Source organism: Mus caroli, unplaced genomic scaffold (genome assembly GCF_978045245.1).
Source record: "Mus caroli unplaced genomic scaffold, Mus_caroli_1 scaffold_18, whole genome shotgun sequence".
NCBI lineage: Eukaryota > Metazoa > Chordata > Mammalia > Rodentia > Muridae > Mus > Mus caroli.
Window position 1 is genome coordinate 65,414,198 of NW_028227273.1, and position 23,125 is coordinate 65,437,322.

Here is a 23,125-nt window from a genome sequence, read left to right on the forward strand (position 1 = left end):
GTGTATGTGTTTGTGTGTGTGTTGTGTATTGTGTTGTGTGTGTGTGTATGTGTGTGTGTGAGTGTGTGTTGTGTGTGTGTGTGTATACACGCTCTTGGGGATGCAGCACAGAACTTGGTCCCCATAAGGCAGGACTTCTATCGCTGTAGTATCACCCTCTAGGTCTCCGATGTCTTTTGACAATCCTTTGTGTTCATGGAAAAAGTTTTCGACTTCCTCTGTTGCATGCATTTTTAGGGTTTGGCTGAGCTGGTAAAGAGTATGTGGGCGGATGAGGTCTGGAGTCCCATGCAACTACACAAAATGTTATTTATTTATTTATGTATGCATCATAAATGAGAGTTTAAAAAAATCTTAAATTTCACTCTGGGTTATTTGATTCAGGGATACAGAACTACAACTGCTGGTCGTTACTGAGTTTGTAGCCTGAGGCTTTGTTGAGTTTATCCATTCCAGTACTTGTTTGATTCATGGTGCACGGAATATCATATAGATGGAAAAAGAGAGTATCTTTCTACACCCTTCTTCCCCGTCCCTGCTTCTTCCTTCCTTTCACTTCTTTTATGGAAATAACTCAGACTGGCTTTAACTTACTGAATAGCCCAGGATGACCTTGAACTTCCAATCCTTCCGGCTCTACTACTCCCTAGTCCTGGTATTACAGACGAGTGCCACCACACCTGATTTATTCAATGCCGTGAAGCAAACTCAGGGCTCTGTGCATAGCAGACAGGCCTTCTGCTCAGTGACCCGCACGGTCACACACAGTCTGTTTGGCAGACCTGCACGAACGTATATTAATGACAATAAGCACACTCATAGAAAGGACCCTGGGGCCTCAGACCCAAGGGATTGGTAAAGCCTTCCCCTGGTTAAAGTCCCAATGTTGACTGTGCATGTGCAGAAAGCATCAACCACAGCCTTCTCCCTCCCCCCACCCCCCGCCCCTTCCCCCAGAGAGCACATCTCCTTGCTCAGCTGTCAATAGCAAACCAGCTGTGTATAATAAGCCTCATTCAGCTGTATATAATGAACACGAGTTTCTGGGCTGCTGCTGCATGTCTGTCAGCGCGCACGGACCGCCCCACTCCAGCTGGTATGTATGTATGTATGTATGTATGTATGTATGTATGTCCTTTTCTTTTCTTTTTAGATTTATATTTATTTATGTCCCCCTTTCCTTTCTCCCGCTCGTTTTGCCCCTTGCTCGCTCTGCCTCCCGCTCACTCGGCCCCAGCTCGTTCCAGCTTGTATGCGCGTCTTTTCATTTCCCTTCACCCCAGTCAGGCCAAAAGCCTGCAGGTTGGGACACCGGCCCAGGTTTAGCCTTGCTTTTGCCTTTTAGTCTCTATCCCTCTTTATGTGTTTCTTGCTTAACTGCCCTGACTAGAACATTCCGTCCAATATGAAACAGACATGGCTAACCAGGCATGATGATGATGACACTTGGGAGGCTAGAGGACCAGGAACTTAAGGTCGTCTTCCTCTACACAGCAAGTCTGAGGCCAGCCTGAATTGCATGAACATCTGTCCCCTCAAAACAAAGTAAAGGTTAAAAGTGTCCAGATTGGACATCCTTATCCTGTGCTCCTTCACTTGGCTTGCACCCAGTCTTTCATTTTTGTGCTGTTAGCTCTGGGCTTCCATAGATACCTTTGGCTGTTTTTTTTTTTTTTTTTTTTTTTTTTTTTAGATTTATTTATTATTATACATAACTACACTGTAGCTGTCTTCAGACGCACTAGACTAGGGCACATCAGCTTTCATTATGGGTGGTTGTGAGCCACCATGTGGTTGCTGGGATTTGAACTCAGGACCTTTGGAAGAGCAGTCAGGGCTCTCTTACCCGCTGAGTCATCTTGCCAGCCCCCTTTGGCTGTTTTTATAAATAAAGTTTTATTCAAACACAGCCATGCGATTGTTCATTTACATGTAGTCTTGGCTACAATTGCAGTTGACGCAGTGTGATAAAGATATATGGTTTTTAAGCTTAAAATATTTCTATTTGGCCCTTTAGGAAGACCACTGGAGTATTTTTTAAAATTTGGGGTTAGTTTGCTAAGAAGCAATATATCATGAAAAAAACTTCTAGTCTTGGGCTGAGGCTTTAAAAGCTGTGTCATTTAATAAAAAGAAACAAAATCAAAAGCAAACAAACAACACCAGAACAAACCTCTGACAGCGGCTGGAGAGGTGGCTCAGTGGGTAAGGAGTTGTTGAGCCTAACTAGCAGAGTTTGAACCCCAGGACCCACATGGTAGAAGGAGAGAACTCCCTATAGTGGCCTCTGATTGCCAAGTGCACACACACCATGGCACACCCACACACCCACACACAAGTATGCATGTAATAAAAATTAAAAGGAGCATCATGGGACCAAGAGAGATGTCTGAGCAGTTGACAGCATGAACTGCTTGACCTGCGGATCTGAATTTGGTTCGCTGCACCTGTGTCCAGCATAGAACTACCTCCAACTCCAGCCCCAGAGGATTCCATGGTCTCTTCTGGGTTCTACGGGTACCTGTATTCATGGGCCACCAACTCCAGACACCTACATTAAGTAGCAACCTTAAAAACAGTAAATACAGGGTTGGAGAGATAGTTCAGGGGTTCAGAGAACCTGGGTTTGGTTCCCAGCATCCACACAGCGGTCCGTGACTGCATACAATTCCAGTTCTGGAGGATCCCATGACTTCTTCTGACTTTTTGTGGGCACCAGGTATGCATGTGGTACATAGGAATAGATGCAAATAAAACATATATATGCATATGTATACATACATGTATATTTTTAGTGTATTTTATATACACTAATATATATACATACACATACTAAATGTACATATATACACACACATATCTACAATAATATATATTTTATCCTGTGGAATAATATATATGTGATGTAATGTATATATATATATATATATATATATATATACTAAAATAAATGAATCTAAAAAAATCTTTTTAAAAAAGAGGGCCATGGGTTTTTGTCTAGCCTGTCCTAAACAGTGAGACCTTGACTGCCCTACCCCTGACCCGGCCAAAAAAAATTCCCACAAAACTAGAAAGGGGATTTGTGAGCTGAAACAGAGAAAGGCAAGAGAGGAGAAAAGACAGAAAGCACAGGAGAAAAGGGGTGTAGGGAGATTAACCCTGTGCTTTAACTGGAGTCCCAGAAGCAGGGAGGGGAAGGGAGAGAGTAAGGGGGAAAGGGGAGGAGGAGGGGAGGGGGGGAGGGGGGAAGGGGAGGGAGGGGGGAAGGGGAGGGAGGGGGGAAGGGGAGGAGGAGGGGAGGGAGGGAGGGAGAAGGGGAGAGCAATCACACAAGCTATGATTAAGACCTTTACAACATGGAGGACAAACCATTTAAAAGGGTAGCCATGCCATGGCAGAGACCGAGTTCGCCACGGGTTCCGACTCCTCCATGTGCACTGCTGCCTTGGGAAAAGGTTCTCCTCTCAAGCTAGGGATCTGTGCTGGGAAGAAGGAGGGTTTGACTGGGCTAGGTTTGAATATAACCTCTGCCCAACTCCTAGCCAGGCCTCCTGGAGAAGGTTCCAGTGTGCTGCTCTCTGTGTCTGTCTTTCTCTTATTTCTTTGTGTGTACGGAGTGTGTGTATGAAGTGTGTGTGTGTGTTTGGGGGGTGATGGGTGTCCCATATGGTGAGTTTATGGAGGTCAGAGGCCAATTTTCGAGAGTTCTTTCTCTTCTTTCATTATATGAAATCCAGGGATCAAATTCAGGTCGCCAGGCTTGGCCGCAGACCCCTTACCTGCTGAGCCATCTCACTGGCCCCCAATCTGCAGCTCCCTCAATGAATAAGCAAGAGCCAAAAAAAAAAAAAAAAAAAAAAAAATCAATGTCACATTACAGCTGTGAGCATCGAGTTACCCATGCTGTGGGAACAAACTCTTCAGACACCAAGTGCTTTAAGATGGAGATGTGGTTTGAATTCTATCACAGGCAAACCTGGGCACAAAAAGACTCTAAGCAGTGGCTGTGTAATTTGCAACAGTCGGTGCAAAAAAGAACACACAGAGCCCCTTGTTGAAAGCTTCCTATGTCAAGATGACCACTGCAGCACTTTAAACAGAGCATGGGGCCTTTCTCAGTGTGTGTCACTGAGGAAGGTGACACACCCACGAAGCCAGCCGTGATGACGGGGACCTACAAAGAACTGCTCCTTGTGGTAGGTCAGGGCCCCTCTCCCCACAGCCAGGTGTCTTTGTATTCTAAGGGCATCAATGCTTAGGGGAAATGCTGGGGGGGGGGGAAGGTGGATTTGGTGGCCAGAGTGGTTTTTCTGGAGGAGTGGGTGGAGCTAGCTAGGTTGTAGTCAAAACTGAAGAACTGACTGTTCCCCACAGACTCCCCACTAGTCGGGCCTAGAAGGGGGGGAAGCCTACAGCTGTATCTACAGCCCCTGTTGATATTCCTGGTGGTGCCTTACAACACAGCCTGGCTGTCTCCTGGGATTTTCTTCCCTCCCCCCCCCCCCCCCCCCCCAGTCCTCCGGGGAGAGTCTCGTCTCAGAACTTGTGACAAGTCCACACAGCCCTGCTGATTGGCCCACACTGCCACTAGCTGTTCGATCACTTCCTCATGCCATTCCAGGTCTGCGGGCCTCATGAGCTCAAGTGCTACTATCCCTTGCCACGTGGTGCGGAGTCCATGATTGGCCCTTATCCACAGCTCTTGGTCTGGCCAAAGCCTTTTTCCATCTTCAAAGAGTGGGTTCGATGTGAGCTCTTCGTGAAGCCTCCGGAAGGGGGATGCTGGTTCTCTTCCCTGGTAAGAGCCCTTCCTCCTCCTCTGTGGACATGTGCCACAATCCCCGGAACATTTCTGAGGTGTGGCTGTCCTTGTCTGTTAGCTTGGAGGCTGTGGGAACTGGTACAGTTGCCTTCTCACCTCCATGTACTCTCCCCCACACATACCTCTTGCTTTCAGTAAGCAAAGTAGATGCTTAACCGACTGGCATTAGCGAACAGAACAGTTGCCACCCACAGCGTGTTGTTGAATTCATGCGGCCACTCCCTGGAGGCTGGTTAAGGGAGGTTTCCAATCACTGAGGAAAGACAAGCAACTGAGAAGGACCCCTGTCCAAGAGGAGTGGGTGGGTGGGGTATCTTTTATATCAGTTTTGTCTTTTCTGTAGGGGTCTTTGAGGATAGGGAAGGAATGACATGTGGGTGATAGACATTGATATATATCATATATATCATATAGACATCGATATATATCACTATACATGGTGACATGTATCTTCATAAGTTTTAAAGTGAGAGAAGACAAAAGAAACCAAAACTAGGGGCTGGAGAGAAGGCTCAGCGGTTAAGAGCTCTGACTGCTCTTACAGAGATCCTGAGTTCAAATCCCAGCAACCACTTAGTGGCTCACAACCACCTGAAATGAAATCTGACGCCCTCTTCTGGTGAGTCTGAAAGACAGCTACAGTGTACTTGGATATAATAATAAATAAATAAATCTTAAAAAACAAAACAAAAAACCAAAACTAAAATAAAAGCAGACATGGAACCAGGAAACATGGAATTTTCCTGTGGCTACAAAATATTCCATAGGTAATTGGGACTTTTATAATTTCTCCTCCTCTCAAAAACAAACAAACCAAGGGTCTGGGGAGATCCCCTAGCTGTTATGAGCAGTTGTTCTCCCAGAGGCTGGGATGCTTCCAACTCCAGTGACAGGGGATCCGATGCCCTCTTCTGACCTTTGTTGGGTTCTGCACTCACATGGTAAACACACACACACACACACACAGCAGGCGAAACACTCATCATAAACGTTCTTCTAAAAATCTTCTTAAAAAACTGAACAGTTAAAGCTCAAGTCCCCGGGCTGGTGAGATGGCTCAGTGGGTAAGAGCACCCGACTGCTCTTCCGAAGGTTCAGAGTTCAAATCCCAGCAACCACATGGTGGCTCACAACCATCCACAACGAGATCTGGCGCCCTCTTCTGGAGTGTCTGAAGACAGCTACAGTGTACTTATATATAATAAATAAATCTAAAAAAAAAAAAAAAAAAAAAAAAAAAAAAAAAAAAAAAAGCTCAAGTCCCCAGGTGCAGCTCCTGAGCGTCTATAGGAGTCACCCAGTCGTGGCAAGTGGTTGGGGGAGGGGGTGCCATCTCAAAGCTGACCTAGCTCAACAGCTATCCTTTGGGTTCCTTTTTGACCACATCACCTGGGCTGCTTGCTGTGTTGGAGAGGCAGAAACCCAAAGGGAAAGCGTCTTGACGCCCACTGGGTGTCCAGAGAGAGAGGTGCTAGGTGTTACATCGAATTTTCCCAGTCTCTAAGGAGCATCTTTAAGTTCATGAGGTTATTTTCCGGGGTCAGCATGGCCCGACCTCTGCAGCTCGTGAAGGGCAGGCTGGGTGGACAGACAGGCAAGGCAGACGCTTGTCTGGTCAGTATTTAGTCTGGAGGCAGTGGACGACGAGGCGAGGTGTCAGTCAGCTTCCTCCATCCCTCTTCTCCGGCCCCCACAAAGGGCAAGGGCCAGACACGTGGGCAGCGGTGAAGAGGCGGGGATGCAAACGAACGGGGCGGAGCCTCATTTGCATAGACAGTGCACGGCCACCAATCGGGACGGGCGGAGCGATAGCCCGCGCGCCTTTTGGGGGCGGATTGGCAGCCCCGTGGCCCTATGGGAGGTGGGTCCTGCGGCCGGCGGGGGCGGGACGACGGCGGGCGCTGCCCGGCGCACTAGCCGGCTTGCGGGCGCTGCCAGTCTCCGGCGGCGGTGTCCGGCGCGCGGCTGAGCGACCGAGCGTGCGGACGGAGCGGCGGCCTGCTGGGCGGGCTGAGCGGCGCGCGCGGCGGCGGAGAGACGCGGAGCGAGGGACGCGGCGGCGGCGGACGCGGCGACAGGTACGGGCGCCATGGCCGCGGGAATAGGGCGCGCGCACGCGGCGGACCCCGGAGCCAGCCCCGTGCTCGCGGTCCCGCTTCTGCCGCCCCTCGCGCGGCTTCCCCGGGATGGCGTGGACGGGACGCGCGGGAGGCCTGGGCCCCGCGTGGGAGGCGGAGCGGCCGGCGCTCCTCTCCAGCGTCTCCCTCAGCGCGGCGGCGGCTCGCTCGCCTGCGCGCGGCTTTTGTTTCCCGCGCAGCCCACAGGTCCGGGGAACCCCGTGTCGCTCCGCCACGCCGCCCTCCGGACGCAGAGGAAACTTGGCCTTCCGGAGCCCTGCAAGCCCCGCGGATAACGGAGTGCTCCGCCGCGTCCGCGGGGCCGCGCGATGGGCGTGCCGGCCGGGCACCGCCCTCACCTGCCGCTCCCGAGCCGGCTCGCACCGGGCAGGCAGGTGACCGGAGGGCCTCGGAGGTACTGAGGAGGAAGGGCTAATTAAAAGTTGTCTCGGAGGTGGCTGAGCGGGTACAGGCGCTTGCAGCCAAGCGTGGCGACCTGGGTTCGATCCCGGGAACCGACATGGTGGTAGGGGAACCGACTCCAACCGCGAGTTGTCCTCTGACCTCCATGTGTACACAACACAAACACCACCGGCTCCGATACACATCCTCATCTCTCACCCCCGCTTTCAATAATACTAAGGAAATAAAAGTTATTTTAGGAATCTTCATTCCCTTCGCCCCAGCGGCATCACCACTCCTGTTCCGGCCATAGTCCATGACTCCAAACCCAGTATTTTGTGTGTGTGTGTGTGTGTGTGTGTGTGTGTGTGTGTGTGTGTGTGTCGGGGTGGGGGTGGGGGTGGGGGTGGGGGTGATGAATCTAAGGGAGCGCGTTGCATTATGACCATCTTCCTCCTCATCTTCCCCTGTGGATGATCCAGGTGGAGCGCTTGCGCCTCATTTTTTAAATAATTGGTGTCTGCAGCCATGGCGAAAGCGTTGGAAGGTACAGATCGTAAGCAGAGCGTGCAGAACTTGGGACAGCCCTCGGCGGGGCTCGGGACAGGGTGTACAGCGCTTGGCCGCCATTCAGTAAATTCTGCATGCGGTAGTTGGGAGCTGGTGGTTTGGGGATTTTTTTTTTTTTCCTTCTTCTTTCAGGAGTGTGTATTCCGGCGGACCAGGGTGTTGAATAGGCACTTTCTTTGCTTCCTTTAGGGGAAGGAGAGAGTGTTTATTTCTATTGTCATCCTATTTTCTTAGGGCTGTGGACAAGGGAAAAGTTAAGGTGTGTTTGGGTTAAGCATTTTGTCTCTTACTCCCCACTTCTTGCTGTTAGCTTTAAATGTTGTTAAAAAATTGTAGCTTTTCCTCTTGGTGTCTCAATCAATTCAAGAAATGACTTGGAAAAAAATCTTAACCGTTTTCTGTTACTCTCCCAGCTGATCCTCATTTGCCTGACTTTTGGGGGCGGGTATTTTTTTGTTTTGTTTGATAGTTGAAACATCAAAGTTTTATTCCTTTGTTATCCGGAGTTTACTATTCAATTAAAGCACGGATAAATTTCTATAACCTAACACTCTCCACACAGCTTTCGCTTTGGAGTTCTACAGAAATGGTGTATTTTAACTATTTATTTATTTATTTATTTTATTTTGGTTTTTCGAGACAGGGTTTTTCTGTGTAGCCCTGGCTGTCCTGGAACTAGACCAGGCTGGCCTCGAACTCAGAAATAAGCCTGCCTCTGCCTTCCGAGTGCTGGGATTAAAGGCGTGCCACCATACCCGGCTTAACTATTTTAAATGCAAAGGTTAATAATGACACTCGTTGTTTGTTAGAAGCACTGTGTGTTTAGCTTTCTTCCCCTTTGTTTTCCTTCTGATGTGTCTTGTGTGGCAACTGCCTTGGGTGCAATCTATACTTCAGAAATGTTGAACTTCAGAGCACAGTTCGTTTTTATTTAATTACACTAATTAATTGAACAATCATTTTATTCATCTAGCTAGTTTGAGCTAGCTATGAGTTGGGACCACTTGAGATTATTTTTATTTTTTTACTTTATTTATTTATTTATTTATTTATTTATTTATTATTTATTTTGAGACAGGGTTTCCCTGTGTAGCTCTGGCTGTCCTGGAATTCACTCTGTAGACCATGCTGGCCTCCGAACTCAGAGATCCAACTGCCTCTGCCTCCCAGTGCCTGAGATTAAAAGCGTGCGCCACCACTGTCCAGCCACTTGAGATCATTTAAAATTAATCTAGGAATATTTTCTGCAAGTTGTTTTAAAACAAAAGTTCATCAGTGGGGGCTTTTGTCATTCCAACATTTCACAAAAGGATGTTTCTCTATTTACTTTTTAGTTTTTATATCCATCTATCTATCCTCTGTGATAGATAGCTCTATCTGTCGTTTGTGAGAGTACTTGGCACTGGTGTGGTTGTCAGAGGACAACTTCGGGGTTTTTTTTCTTCTTGCCCTGTGTAAGTCCTGGACTTCAAATTCAGGTGGCTTAGTTTTTTTTTTTTTTTTTTTTTTGGTTTTTTTCGAGACAGGGTTTCTCTGTGTAGCCTTGGCTGTCCTGGAACTCACTTTGTAGACCAGGCTGGCCTCGAACTCAGAAATCCGCCTGCCTCTGCCTCCCGAGTGCTGGGATTAAAGGCGTGCGCCACCACGCCCGGCTTCAGGTGGCTTAGTTTATTGGCAGGTTCTTTTATCTGCTGAGCAATATCACCAGCCAGCATTTCTTTTTAAAGACAGTTTAAATCACTTAAACATGAAAAGCCTAGAATTTGGGATGAGTTGTTAGTTAATTTTGAGAATTTTCTTTATTTTTGGATTGGAAAAGAACATGTATTGTGTTGTTAGTTCCTAAAGGGGATTCAGCTTAGGAATACACAGTAGGAACACCCTGTGGTGTGCTTTGTAGAGCTCCAGTCTGCTGAAAGCCCTGATACCTGAAAGCTGATGGAGGGGCTCTTCCCCATGCAGAGCTGGCTCACCCTACCAAAGGGACTTTCATTGCTTTAGATGATTTAATTCTACTTTAGTGTACGACTGCATGAAATTGGAGGGTTTATAATCTTTTATCCTATGGTGCTGCATAAATGTGCCAAATGCCATACGTTTATTACTTTTAAATTTTTTGTTTTTAAGATTTATTTATGCATTTGGGTATCTTGCCAGAATGTATGTCTGTACATGCACACATGCCATTTATGTGCATGGTGCTGGCAGCAGCGGAGGCCAGAAGAGGACACGGAAGGTCAGGAGCTGAAGTGTGAGTGCTGGGAACCAAAGCCTGACCCTGATGCCCAGCCATCTCCCGGCTCTTCATAGGTCATTGCATGTAGCTACACAAAGGCACGTGGTGTGCGCTTGAACTAGGAAGTACCTTTGATTGAAAGCCCATTTTAAAGCTGAGTTTTCAGGTATTTTAATTACTGGTGCTTGTTTACTTTGTCTGTCTGTGGTAACCCCATAATAGAGTTAGTTACCAGCCTCATTTTTCTGTCAGAATTAAGCACAAATCACTTCTTGTATACACACAGAAAGATTGGGCTGTTGCTGCTGCTAGGGCACTTACCCTCAAGTGCAGCTCCTTTTGAGTCTAGACATTGCCCGGAAATTTCTTTACTCTGCTCTTCCCTCCTCCCTGTCTTCCTTTTCTCCTCCCCTCCCCCTCCCTTCCTCCCTTCTTCTGTTTTTTCTATCCTAGGATTGAACCCAGGGCCTGTGAGCGCTGAGTTGAGTGCTGTGCCCTTAAGTGACACTAAGAACCTGCTCTCCGGGCTGTGATTCCCTCAGATCCTCCTGGTTTGGACACTCTAAGTTCTGTAATTCATGCACACTGTGCAAATGTCTCCATTTTGTAATTCTCAAGATTTTGAGCTTTCTAAGCTAACCAATCAGTAATTAGACTTTTTTGTTATTTTATATTTCTGAAATTCTCTGCAGTACATTTTAAAGTTTTTTTTTTTTTTTTTAAATCTTTGCTACCCTGGGGATTGAGTTCAGGGCCTATGCACTGATCTACCATTTAGTTACAGTGCCAGCCCTTTACCGTTTTTTGTGTTTTTAAATCTATTTCTATTTCATGTGCACTAGTGCTTTGCCTGTGTACATGTCTGTGAGACGGTTGGACCCTCTAGAACTAGAATTACAGACTGTTGGGAGCTGGCTGCCATGTGGGCACTGGGTACTGATCTTGGGTCCTTGGGAAGAATAGCTGGTGCTCCCAGCCACCAAGCCGTCTCTTCAGTCCCCTCTAGTGCATTTTAAATCCACTGCATTGCCACATGTGCCTCCTTAAACATTTAAAGCATTGAATCGATTTGCCCGGAGGACTGGATGGATAATGATCTGTAGGTCCTGTAAGTATTGATTAGAACAAGAACTGCTTATGTGTGAGTTAATTTGCAAATAAGATGTTTACTTTGTCTAAAAGCCAGTTCTGTCAAGGAGACAGGCTAAATAAAATTATTAGAGAGCACATGAATTAACAGGTTTCTAGCAGTTATACCTGATAGATTACTAAGAATAGTATAGTAATATTTAGATAGAGCACTAAATTTCCACTATTCAAAACAATTAGTACTTCTTACAGTTTGTTAAAGAGAACTGATTTTGGCTGTGGTGGTATATGCCTTTTTAATCCCAACCCCCAGGAGGCAGAAGCAGCCAGATGCACATATGGAGTTAAGGCCATGTGCAGTAGGTCCATAGTAGGCCCTGTCCCAAAACAGTACCACTAACGAAACCCACCAGTGTGTGCCTACATTAGTGTTTACTGCAGGTCTTCTAGGAAACACTGGATTAATGTGAGTAATGGACCACCAGAGGGAGTGTAGGGCTACACATTTGGCATGTCTGGTTTTTTATCCTTGGTTTGGAAGGAAATTTTTTGTTTGTTTGTTTGTTTGGTTTTTTTTTGAGACAGGGTTTCTCTGTATAGCCCTGGCTGTCCTGGAACTCACTTTGTAGACCAGGCTGGCCTTGAACTCAGAAATCCGCCTGCCTCTGCCTCTCGAGTGCTGGGATTAAAGGCGTGAGCCACCATGCCCGGCTCAGATTTGTTTTAAAAGAGAAACAAATTAGTGAATTCAAGCTTGAAGGTGGTAGTATCCTATTTTTCTTTGGCTAAGCATAGTAAAAATGAGATGGGTGAGTGGTTAAGAACACTGCTATAATGGGGATTGTAGTGGCAAGTGAGTTCTCTAAAGAAGCCAGTAAGACGCTCACTCTTCACCTTTAACACTCAGTCATGTTGGAGGAGCGCCAAAGATTTGGAGAGTTGGCTTAAGTTTGAGTGATGAAGTGGAATCTTTTTATTTAAAAAAAAATAGATTTGTGTTTCTTAATGTTGATGTCCTTGAAAATGAAGTCTTTTCTCTATTGTCACTTGAAATTAAACAGTAGAAATTGAGTCAAAATATCTCCTTATCATGGGTTTAATGTTGTAGTGAGCTACTTTTTGGATGGGAGAAAAATACCTTAGAGATGGAGGGGTTTTTGTTTGTTTAGTTTTGTGGTTTTTTTTTTTTTAAGATTTATTTATTATTATACATAAGGACCTCTGGAAGAGCAGTCAGTGCTCTGAGCCATCTCTCCAGCCCCAAGATGGAGTCATTATCAATATACATTTGAATAAGCATGGAATATTCTTTATCTATGTTACTTATTAATGGGTAAAATTATTTCCACGTGTATTTTTGACAATGTAATACAATAAAAGTCTTGTAATCTTCAGCAGATTTAGGGTTTTGTCTTTAGTGTAAAAATATTATGTAGTAGATGGTAAGACCCCAGTCAGTATTTGTTTTGGGAAGAGATTCGTGAGGACGTGTTTGCTTCACTGGCGTGTAACAGCAGTGTAAGTGGGAGAGAGCGCTCTCTCTCTTCTGTGCGCCTAAGTAGGATGAAGATTAGAAAGGCTGAGGTGCTCACCTTCCTATCTTAGGGCTAGCTCCACTGGGACCCCAGGAACTTCCTCCAGAATTATTTTTTGTGTGGGAATGGTTAAGAATACTCATGGCGGGCTGGAGAGATAGCTCAATGGTTAGATGGTTCAGTGGTTAAGAGCACTGACTGCTCTGCCAGAGGTCCTGAGTTCAATTCCCAACAACCACATGGTGGCTCACAACCATCCATAATGGGATCCAATGCCCTCTTCTGGTGTGTCTGAAGACAGTGACAGTATACTCAGATAAATAAAAAATAAATAAATCTTTAAAAGAATACTCATTGCAATACATAAATACATACACACACACATTGGGGGAGAAAAGGCTGGCAGGATGGGGCTTGGCAGTTAAGAACATTGGCTGCTTTTCTAGAGATTCTGAGGTCAATTCGCAGCAACCACGTGGTTGCTCACAGCCATCTATAAAAGGGATTTGATGCTATCTTCTTGAATGTAGGTGTACATGCAGACAGAGTACTCCTGCATTAAACAAACAAACAAAAAACAGATTAATTAATTTAAAAAAATGGTTACTGCTCTTGTAGAGGACCCAGGTTTGGCTTCAGCATCAATAATGGTGGCTTATAACCTATAACTCCAGTTCCAGAGGATTTGATACCTTCTTATAACCTCTGTGGGCACCTGGTATATTTACAGACAGACAAATCACTCATACACATAAAATAATTTTTCACAAAATAATTTTAGGTTCATATATAAACACACATATGTTATATATAAATACCAGATTATCATCTATGTTACATATAACTACATAAGTGTATGTATATGAATATGCATGCATGAATATGCACACAGATAATTGCTGTGTGTGTTTAGTTATTCTAGTTTATTTAAACGTGGAGCTCTCTCCCTTTTTTTCCTTTTCAGTGAAGCAGGCTGTACTGAGACGAACAAAGTATATGTTCAGGAAGAGGCTGGTACAGGATGTTCATAGCAGCTCCTCTGCAATAGAAATAAACTGCTGATTCCCACGGCAGAACAGAGGGAACTCAGAAATAGTTTCAGGAGACGCTAGACACAATACTTATTTTATGAAAAACACAGGAACAGGCAAAACCAAGACATGGTAGAAATGAGGATTGCTTCTAGGTAGGGCTGTGGTTCACAGGAGGGGTTCAGAGGACCTTTCTGGAACAATAGAAATATTCTACAGCTTGCTTGGATGATGAAAATTTTTTAGGTAATGTGATTTTTCTTATTTTTGGTGTGAATGTGTGCACTTGTGCAGGTTTAGGTTTCCCTGCTCGTGTGTGTGTAGGCCAGAAGTCAGCATTCTTTCACTGTTGCTCATCAGCCTTAGTTTTTGAGACAGGGTCTCCTCTCACTGAACCTGGAGACTGGCTGGGCTGTCTGCACTCTCAGACAGGTGGTTAAGGCCTGCATCACCACACCCGGCACTTACATCAGTGCTGGGGATCGAGCTGTGCTCCTCATGCTTCCACAGCAAGCACTTTACCCACGGAGCCACCTCCCAGCCTCTCTTTCATTTTTAACTTCCAGAAAAACTGCAAGATTAATATTAAGGATTTGTCCAAATTTCCTAATTGCTTCCATGTGTTCCGCCTTACTAAGCTGTGCGTTGTATGGCATGTCAACTGTAGTTTTAGAGAAGGAAAGAAAGCTTTAAAATGTGTTGAAAGTGAGAGATGGTCTTACCTGGGGCGGGCGGGCGGGGGGACTAACATTAGCTGACCCATTCATGACCGTGAAAGAAAGCAGACAACTGTCTGTCAGTGTCTCTGTGTCTGTCATTTGCTTTTCACTGAAGTTTCTTGTGTTTGTTGGAAGAAACCTGATCCAGAGATGATCAAAGTTTAAGTGCAGTGAGGAGGGCTGCTGTATTTTATTCTCCTGTTCGTGCCACCCCGGGGTGATACCTAGCAGTAACTCTCCTGAGATTGCAGGTAGTGTTCATTCTTACGAAAGAGCAGTACACCTACAGTGTGCTAGGTTCTGCACAGATGTGTGCCTACTGCAGTGTTCTGGACACTAGACCAAGCAAGAGGAGGCCAGAAAGCCTCTCTGTCCGAGGGAGGTGAGCTTGGTGTCTACAAAGCACACAAGCACTTAGGACATTGGTCCGAGTGAGTTGTGTCTCTCTCCATAGCCTTGCCCAACTGACTGAAACTAAGCCTGTTTAAGTTGTGGGTTAAAACATTTCCCCTCATAGTGTTTTGTATGGTTTTCAGTATGTGTTCATTGCAATTAAGATTAGCTGTAGTTTATAGGTATTAGTTTATTTTTTTAAACACCTGTATCAAAGTTTTGGTTGTTTCCTAGATGAGGAGATACTAAAGTAATACAAGGGCTAACCAGAAGCTTCAATAGATTAACCACTGATATCCATGGAAATATGTATTTCATCTTTATTAATCAAAACCATATAGTTATTTGGTTTTATGTATTTTCTTTTTTTTTTTTTTTTTTTTTTTTTTTCGAGACAGGGTTTCTCTGTATAGTCCTGGCTGTCCTGGAACTCACTTTGTAGACCTCGAACTCAGAAATCCGCCTGCCTCTGCCTGAGTGCTGGGATTAAGGGCGTGCGCCACCACGCCCGGCCTGGTTTTATGTATTTTCAACAGACTCAAAGGTACATTAGACAGAAGGTGATAGTTGTCTGCTGTCAGCGCAGACAAAGGGATGACATTTTTTCCTTAAGAACATGTTCATGATTCTCTGAAGCAGCAGACTGTTTATGTATAGTAATTTTCTTTAGGTTTTAGAAATGTGTTAGAATTTTATATTTCCTGTGCTAAGGATTAAATTCAAGGTCTTTCTTACATTAGGCAAGTGTTATAATACCACTGTAGTGATTCACCTAGTCCAGTCTGCTAGAATTTGGTTTTGTCAGCCTTAACTAGAGGTAGAATTTTAAAAATAGCAGTGGGTTACACCAGCCCTGTCTTGTTTTGTTATACGTCATCCACATATGTACAGCTGGAGAGAGGACTGTAGTGAGCTTCACATGCCCGTTCTCCAGAGTCATTCATTGCTCAGTGACATTTTGATTGATGATCCTTTTGTTTTATTTAGGTTGGTTTAGCTGTTTTTGAGATGAAAGTCTCATGTTTTAGCCCAGATTGGCTTTAAACTTGTGATCTTGACTCAGCCTTCTGGGTGCTTTTAAAACTTCATAAATTTGTAATGGAAAGATGGCTCAGGAGTCAGTTAAGAGCTCTGATTGCTCTTGCAGAGTTCAGTTCCCAGCAACCACATGGTGGCTCACAACTGTCTGTAACTCCAGTTCCAGGGGATCTGGTGCCTTCTTCTGGCCACCATGAGCAATGCACACATGGTACATAGACATAGGCTCAGGCATAAGCCCATAAAGTAAATAAGTTAAGTCTTTAAAATTTGTTAAGTTCTATGGCTTGAGATCTGGCTCAGCAATTAGAGCACATACTTCTCCCAGAGGACCAGAGATGGCTTCCCAGCAGCACCTGTGCCGAGCAGCCTGCAAACACCTGACCTCTGAGGGTGCCAGCGCACAATGAGCACAGTCCCAGTCAGATGTAAATGCACACATTACTGAACTTTAACAATATTTAAAACGTGTTAACTTTGTACACATATGGTAAAATAGTGGTAGTATTGGTGTGCTAGATTTTTGTTATAAAAGAAGGGAGTATGCTGTACATCACAGATCTGGCTTTGGACATGTGGGAACTGTGAGACTGTTTTGTCTTTAGCTTTTTTTCTTGGGTTATCGATTAGAAAACAAAGATTGATTTTTATGCTTCTTAGTACATTATTTTTATGTTACTTAGTCTAACCAGCTGTCCACCTGGAGCCTTAGATTATCTTTAGTGTTAGTAGCTATCTAAATGTACCATTCATCACTGAAACTCTAGACACTGGGGGCTGAGAAGATGGTTCAGTGGGTAAAGCGGTTGTCATGCGAGCATGAAGACTGGAGTTCTGATCCCCAGTGTCACATACAAGCTGGGTGGCATGGCAGCCCACCTGTAATTCAGTACTTGGAAGGCCGGCATACAATCCTAAGACTAAGCTGGGTGGCTGGACTAGCCGAATCAGTGAACTCTGGGTTCACCTGAGAGACCCTGCCTCTATTTAATGTGGAAAGCAATCAAGGAAGTCACCTACCTGTGGGTGTCACATGCCATACATGTGTGTACTCAGAAACAAAATCGAACATCTCAGTTGTGCCGTCCTGACACACCTTCCCATGTCCAAGGCCGTGCTGGGCTTTGGACGTGGACATGTGGACTAGCATCTCTGTAGCTGCCCTCAGCGGCATCCCCACCCTTTCCCCTTCCAGCCAGAGCAGTTCTCGTTGGCTGCCTCTTTAGCTATTAATGACTCCATTATTCTTTTGTTTTGTTTTGTTTTTGTTTTTGAGACAGGGTTTCTCTCTGTAGCTCTGGTTGTCCTGGAACTCATTCTGTAGATCAGGCTGGCCTCGAACTCAGAAATCCGCCTGTCTCTGCCTCCCAAGTGCTGGGATTACAGGCATGCGCCACCACGCCCAGCCAACCCCATTATTCTTACTGGTCATTTTTGACTGTTTCTTAAAAGCTGGTGACTCACTAAATTCCTTTGTTTCTGACTTAATGCCTCCTTTTAATATTTTCCTTTGATTTCCACTAGTCCTAGTTTGATTAACATGTTTGATTAACAAGCAAAAGTATCCCTATCTGTTACAAACTTATCCATATAAAAATTAAGACTTGCTTATGAAGTAAATACATAACGGAATTTTCTTCCCTTCCAGAGAAGCCTTGTCTTGTATTTTGCTCTTGGAGCTGGGGTCTCCCTCTTTAGCCGAAAGTGTCTGCAGATTCTTGATCCTCTGACCTGAATCTCCAGAGTGCTTTGAAAAGTTGCCTTTAGTGAGCATTGTTAAGCTCTAATGAGATTAAACTCTGGGCCTTGTGCGGCTAGTTAATGTGCTCTACTTCTAAACTTCTAGGCCCATAACTTACAAGGGTCAGTAATAATATTTAAACCAAGATGGCTTTGCATCTGAACTGTATTAAAATCGTATGGATTCTGCCAGTGATATTACTTAAGAGTTTGAGTTACAGTTTATAGATCTGCACCCCCATGCCCTACCAGTCCTGACATCTTCATCAACTGTGAGTTTAATGGAAGCAGTCTCTCTACCTCTTGTTTGTTTGTTTGAACTGTTCAGCATTCAGAAGTGTTGTCTCACAGGTTGACACTGATTGGGACAGACTTCCTTCATGGTGTTTTGTGGCTGGCTGGGAATAAAGAGACTAATACATAGATTTAATGTCACACACACTTTTTTTTTTAGAGATGTTTTTATATAGCCTGTGCTGAACTTGACCTCGCCCTGTAGCCGAACTTCTGAGCCTCCTGCTTCCACCTCCCAGGTGTTGGGATTACAGGTGTTTGTTACCATGCTCAGTTTTATGTGCTGCTGGGACAGAACTTAAGCCTCTGTGCATGCTAGCCAAGCAGCCCGATGTCGGAGCTTGACCATGCCCCACCCTGGTAGAGATTCTTAATTGTACTGCTGGAATCTGAATCTCGTCATTAACACTTGCAATGAGACAAGACACTGGGCGAAATGTTCGTTTCCTGGGCTCAGTTTCTTTATCTGTAAGATTCAGGGGCAAAATGAATGAACAGCTGCCAGTGGTTCCAGGGCTAAATGAGACAACAGCTGCCGAGTGCTTTGGTCAGGGCTCTGTCCTTAGGACTCACAAACTCCAGCAGTTTGCATTAGTAAGCACCGCTGAGGTCTGGTGTTTCACCTTCCATTGTGTTCTAAGTAATGTTATAAAACAAGACACTGTCCTCTCAGAAAGGAGAGCATATATGCACACAAGATAAATAGCAGCCCAGATCCCAGTGTAACTGGCAGATTTCTTCAGAGGTGAAGAGGCAGGAATAATTGCCAAGAAGACAGCAACTTAAAGAAGTGTCAGGACTTGACCGGAACGCTGCAGGCCTAGTTAACAGGTTGGCGGGCGGTTGAGTCTGCTCTTCCTTCCCTCTGAAGTTACTGAAAATGAGGTGAGTTTATACAGCTGAGATGTTCAGAGCATTGTCTCCAGCACCATCAGAACGAGGGAAGAATGCACTTGAGGTGGAACACCAAGTGGGAAGACAGGAGAGGCCTTGGTGTTTGAAGTGGATGGAGTGATCAGGTGACACCCACTGGGAGCATGGCATCCTTCCCATGTGTGCTGAGGAAGGCTGATTCGGGGCTTGGCATCAGTTATTAACTGGACAGGGTCTACAGTCCTTGGAGAAACATGCCCCTAGGTGTGCCTGCAGGGACATCCAGGTCAGGTTAATTTGAGGTGGGAAGACTCACCCTAATGTGGTCAGCACCAGCATCATGCCTCTCCAGTTTCTGACTGGATACATACAGTGCAGCCAGCAGCCCTATGCTCGTGCTGTTACGCCTCAGCCTCCATGATGAGCTGCACCCTTGACCTTCAAGCAGAATAAGCCCTTTTTCCTTGGCTTTGTCAGGCTTTTCTCACAGTAGTGACATAGTAACTAGCACACATGAAAAGAGCTCTTGCACTCTTTGTCAAAAGATCTTGAGTAGTCAAGACCACACTTGTGAGTCAGCGTCTGACATTGCTCACTGTCTTCCTGATTTATAAATAACCAAAGCAGTGGTGGTGTAGACCCCTGATCCCAGCATTCAGGAGGCAAAGGCACGGGGATCTCTGTGAGTTCGAGGCCAGCCTGGTCTACAGGGCCAGTTCTAGGGCAGCCAGTGCTACACAGAGAAACCCTGTCTCGGAAAACAACAAGCAAACAAAAATTCAAAACTTCAGACAAAGGGCACAGAGGGAGTTGGCCCTGCTCAGTCATAGTAAAACACTGTCCCCCAAAACCAAAATAGATAAACAAAACTGCTGGAGAGATAGCTCAGTAATCACCCGTTTTTCTTGCAGAGGCTCCACCCAATTCCCAGCAGCCACATAGCAGCTCACAACCACCTGTAACTCCAGTTACAGGAGATCCAATGCTATCTTCTGGCTTCCACGGGCACCAGGCATGCACCTAATGCACAGATAAATGTATGCAGGCACACATGCACATAAACAAATCTTTAAAGGTGTGTGTCACATCTTTAATCCCAATGTTGAAGAGGTAGTAGTAGGCTCTGCGTTTGAGGCTAGCAGGAACTACTGTATTGTGAGACCCAGTTTCAAAAACAAACAAAACCACTTGAAACTTTAAAACTAATTTCAACTGTGAAGCTGATGGCTGTCTGTAGTGAACTTTTATGCATCTTTAATTTGTCCATTTGTTTTTGGCTTTCTCTTTTTCTTTATATTTTCAGTTGTTTATATAACCCTTATATTTTGTCTCAAAAGTTTGATGGGTTTTTATGACTGGTTTCCTCCCTGTCCTCTCGACAGCCTAGATTTTAAGTCCCAGCCCCACAGTGGAAGGGACCAGCCAGAAGGGGAAGGAAAGGGAGGAAGCCATTCTCTCCAGTTGCGATGTTTTACAGACATGGAAGCTGAGACTGGAGGAGAGAGCCTCAGGTTCATGAGCCACCGCTGATTACTGCATGGCTTATGCATCTCAGGACTGGACAGGGCTGGCTTGTTTTCATTGCTGTGGTTCTCGGCCATCTGGGTGGAATTATAGTAGCACCAATTCTGCCGCTTTTCAAAATCGAGGTAGAAAGTGGTTTCCTATCAGGAACTGCATGGTAGCAATTCACCCATTATGAGAAGGTCACGGTTGTGTACTTCACTGAGCAGCACTGGTCTTTTATTTAAAATTAAACTTGTATTTAGTGTGTGGGTGAGTGTGCATACGCTATGTTGTGGCTCACCTGTGGAGGGCAGAGGACAACTTTTGGGAATTGGTACAAAATCAGTTTTTTGAGGTAAAAAAAATTCAGTTCCTTTTTAGTTTTTGAAGTTGTCATTTATGTGTGCTTTAAGCCTCAATGTTCTCTGTCTTTCTCAGTAAACTGTCTTGTTGTGGTAGAACACATGCCCTCAGAGCTGCACATATGTGCTGGTGCCAGCATGAGGAGCTGTACTGTCGAGTTACATCTGACCACCCTAGGCTCAGGCAGAATGGCACGGACTGTACTTAAGCCTCGGTTTCTTCTGTGACAAGGGTCTGGGCTGCTTTGTGTCTAGCTGTGCCAGTTGCCCAAGAGATGTCCCCTTCCTTTATCAGAGCCAGATTCCAGCCACCCGATTCACAGGCTGTTCTCCCTTGAAATGTATTGTTTTAACTTAAGTGAGACACTCGGTTTGCATTTTGAAAGAAAATGTGCGTAGTGTAGCAAACAATACTTCTTAGTCACTATAAGCATAATTTTACCATGAAATCATTTTGCAATTGGCAGTTGTTTGTGTTCCCTATTCTTTCTCACGGTTAGAGAAAGAAAACGACCTGGGTTACAGAGAGATGCCTCAGACCACGGCAGGGCCTCAGATTCTTTCCAGAAGAGGAGGCTTCTGCACCACATTCAGTCTTACTAAGATACTGATTCTTTTCTTTATTAAGCACCCTTGAGATTGAATCGTATAGCCTACAATTGTACACAGTTCTACCCATGTCTTCATTCGTGGGTATCCTGTCTCTTATGGACTATACTTTGACTTCTTTTTCTTCACTTCATCTCCCTTCCTTCCTTCCTTCCTTCCTTCCTTCCTTCCTTCCTTCCTTCCTTCCTTTCTCTCTCTCTCTCTCTCTCTCTCTCTTCTTTCTTTCTTTCTTCCAGTTTTTCTTTTTAGCCTTCTAAATTTATATAGTAACAGTTTTTGTTAGCTTCATTCTTATGTTGCTTTTAATAGTTAATAATAATTAATCCTGAGACTCTCATACCAGACACAAAGGGAAACCCTGTGCAGCCCTGGCTGTCCTGGAACTCACTCTGTAGACCAGGCTGGCCTCAAACTCAGAAATCCGCCTGCCTCTGCCTCCCGGGTGCTGGGATTAGAAGTGTGAGGCTTTTCTAAAAGCCAATCATAATTATATGGAATTATTAACTTTTAAATAGGAAAATAAAGATTCATTTTAGAACCTATTCTGGATTAAATGGGTTAATAAATACACAGTGATTTGAAGATAAGAACTTTTAGTCATGAATTTTCTCTTAATTTTGTAACTTATTGAAAAGGATTTGGTAATTAAAAACTTAAAAGGCAAAGATAATTAAAACAAAGGAAAATGAATATAAATTACTTGAGAAGTAATGAACAGGATGAGAGAATGGGAAGGGAGAAAAATTCAACAGCAATAAGGTGAGACAGTGTGTGTTTGAACAATCATTTTAGCTCCAGGCTTCCTGGCAAGCAAGTGAGAAAGGGGAAACTGGGTGGGTTTTCAGGGTCAGTGTCTGAGAAAGAAACTTATCAGATTTTCACTAGAGAAACACTTAAAGTCCTGGGTTATAAAGCCAAATCCATATTCAAGAAATGAACTTCCTATCTCCTCCTTTATAAATGACTAAACTTCTGCTGTTGCTGTTTTTACTGCTGTAGTTATATTTGATCAAATTAAATTCATGTCCACTGTTGTCAAAAGTGGAAATTCCCTGGCTGGGGTGTGTTTATGGATTGCCTCTGGAGTTGAAGGCATTGACGAACAGGAAACTGAAAGCTAAAAGTTCAGGAAATGTATTGTGTTTAGAGTATGTGGAGAATATATATATATATATATATATATATATATATATATATATATGTATATATATATATATAGTGCTTAGCTACTGAAGTCCATGATCATTTCAAGACTGAAACTTGTTCTGATGTGTTTAGAGATGGCCATTGAGGATTCTGACAACCGTACCCCAGATGCTTAAACATGATACTGGATGCAGTCGTGCTTGAGGCAGTGTCGGTTGTGCAGCGGAGAGAAATCATGGAGCAGATGACATATGCTCTGCTTACTCTTGCAGGAAGCGGCACAGCCGGCAGCTCAGCACAACCGGCAGCTCAGTGAATTGTTCGAGGATATTTTGTCTTTAAGAATTAGTTTTAGGGGCTGGTGAGATAGCTCAGTGGGTAAGAGCACCGACTGCTCTTCCAAAGGTCCGAAGTTCAAATCCCAGCAACCACATGGTGGCTCACAACCACCCGTAATGAGATCTGATGCCCTCTTCTGGTGTGTCTGAAGACAGCTACAGTGTACTTACATATAATAAATAAATAAATAAATCTTTTAAAAAAAAAATTAGTTTTAGGCCGGGCGTCGTGGTGCACGCCTGAAATCCCAGCACTTGGGAGGCAGAGGCAGGCGGATTTCTGAGTTCGAGGCCAGCCTGGTCTA

The 23,125-nt window shown here is 44.8% G+C and overlaps 1 protein-coding gene across 4 annotated transcripts in view; it reads left to right on the top strand.

The window, feature by feature from the left end:
- Fkbp5 (FKBP prolyl isomerase 5) overlaps nt 1–23,125 on the top strand; it is a 115,165-nt gene that overhangs the window by 25,349 nt on the left and 66,691 nt on the right. The window contains exon 1 of one of the 4 annotated variants that reach the window (XM_021149809.2): nt 6,696–6,900. The exons of 2 other annotated variants lie outside the window; for them this stretch is intronic. The gene's annotated coding sequence lies outside the window, so the exon portion shown is untranslated. Of the gene's footprint in view, nt 1–6,695; nt 6,901–7,867; nt 7,889–23,125 lie in introns of those variants that run through there. One more of the 4 variants, XM_085833364.1, reaches the window with a different exon arrangement.